Here is a 1,993-nt window from a genome sequence, read left to right as displayed (position 1 = left end):
TTCTATTCATCAGAGACCAGTGGAGATGTTTCGGGTGAAATAGCGATATGCGACACATCTAGAAATTTTGCAGCTTGAAAAAGTGATGATCCCATGATGCAGCGCACAGAGATGGCTGATGCTGCAGAGGGAACCCGTTCTTTTCTTCTTCAATACTTCCGAAAATGATAAATATAGACGTTTGCAAGCGCCGTTCCGTCTTAGCCTCGGACCGCGCGCCGAAACGACGCGCACTCTCCAACAGGGCGTTCTCTCCCCCGTCGGCGCAGCTAGCGGGGACGTCTCTCCGCATTTTCACTTCCCGGCAACATTGTGCCGTTTGTTGACTTTACGCTCGTTGCTTGGCTTGGGGTCTGCGCCTTTTCGAAAGTTTCTTCCTCGGTGCGCCTTCTTTTCCGTCACTTCGTCCATAGTGCACGATGAATAATCCTACAAGGTCGTCAGGAGTGCACTGCGCTGTTTTCGGTTGTTCGAACAATCATCGCAAGAGGAACAATCAGAGACAGCAATTGTGCGCTGCTCACTTGCAAACGCCCTGCGAGTGTGGGATAGTTAAGTTCCGCCGTGTCCCCAAGGATCCCGAACTGAAAAGAAAGTGGCTCTCCGCGCTGAACCGCAAGGACTTCAAGCCTACGGAACACACCCGGGTGAGTTCGACATATCTTTATCACTGTCGTGATCTTTTGCGTAACGCTCGTGCCTGATTCCAGGTGTGCTCGGCGCATTTCGTGACTGGGAAAAAGACGGGCGAGGATATCGTGCCGCAGCTTAACCTCGGGTATGCGCGGAAGGTAAATATGCCACTAATCGCAATAGAGTCCCATTTCTGATACACGGAGTGTGCCCTAAACGCTTGTGCACTGACAGGTTTTCGTTGGGAGACGCCGTTTGGTGCGTGACGCAAGTGAGAAACCGCTGATCACTAAGGTAAACGTCTGCATGTCTGATTGTAGATTCTCGCTTTTAGTATGTGACCTCAACGAATGTGATTTCCGTTGCAGAAGCAAAGACTCTCCTCACAAGCTAGCTCTGGAGCTGTAAGTTGACCCACTGCAATATAATTGTTATCGCCCGCGCTGCCACAGGGGCTGAGCCTGACACGAAGTCATATTAGCTTCAGAGCTTGAACTTCGCATGCATAGGATGTGGTGTCTAGCACTATTCTATTGCAATGACTATAAAAAGTTGCTGCATTCCTTTCAGGTCACCGACTGTACGCAACCCGCCGAGCAGGTCAACGTCTCGGCCTCGACGTCACAACCAACTGCTGCTGAGCACACGGTAGGTTCAAGTTAAGCTAGAGTTGATGTGAGCAGCAGCATGATCTGCTGAATGCGATAAACATATCTTGGGTGGTAATCTATTGCACTGAGCATGCAAAGCTGATGCGTTCCTTTCAGGTCACCGACTGTACGCAACCCGCCGAGCAGGTCAACGTCTCGGCCTCGACGTCACAACCAACTGCTGCTGAGCACACGGTAGGTTCAAGTTAAGCTAGAGTTGATGTGAGCAGCAGCATGATCTGCTGAATGCGATAAACATATCTTGGGTGGTAATCTATCGCACTGAGCATGCAAAGCTGATGCATTCCTTTCAGGTCACCGACTGTACGCAAGCCGCCGAGCAGGTCAACGTCTCGGCCGCGACGTCGCAACCAACTGCTGCTGAGCACACAGTAGGTTCAAGTTAAGCTAGAGTTGACGTGAGCAGCAGCATGATCTGCTAACTGCGATAAACATATCTTGGGTGGTAATCTATCGCACTGAGCATGCAAAGCTGATGCATTCCTTTCAGGTCAACGTCTCGGGATCGACGTCACAACCAACTGCTGCTGAGCACACAGTAGGTTCAAATTAAACTAGAGTAGATGTGAGCAGCAGCATGATCTGCTGAATGCGATAAACATATCTTGGGTGGTAATCTATCGCACTGAGCATGCAAAGCTGATGCGTTCCTTTCAGGTCACTGACTGTACGCAAGCCGCCAAGCAGGT

General features: G+C 50.5%; 1 long non-coding RNA gene across 1 annotated transcript; it reads left to right on the top strand.

The window, feature by feature from the left end:
• The first annotated feature begins 872 nt into the window (after positions 1–872).
• Positions 873–1,397, top strand: LOC115308387. The gene is made up of 3 exons (XR_006077924.1): positions 873–927; positions 1,002–1,037; positions 1,204–1,397. It is a non-coding gene; the product is annotated as an uncharacterized LOC115308387 (long non-coding RNA).
• The last annotated feature ends 596 nt before the right edge of the window (positions 1,398–1,993 follow it).

Source organism: Ixodes scapularis, unplaced genomic scaffold, assembly GCF_016920785.2.
Source record: "Ixodes scapularis isolate PalLabHiFi unplaced genomic scaffold, ASM1692078v2 PGA_scaffold2__306_contigs__length_199485367, whole genome shotgun sequence".
Classification (NCBI taxonomy): domain Eukaryota; kingdom Metazoa; phylum Arthropoda; class Arachnida; order Ixodida; family Ixodidae; genus Ixodes; species Ixodes scapularis.
This window is presented reverse-complemented; position numbering and strand designations above follow the sequence as displayed.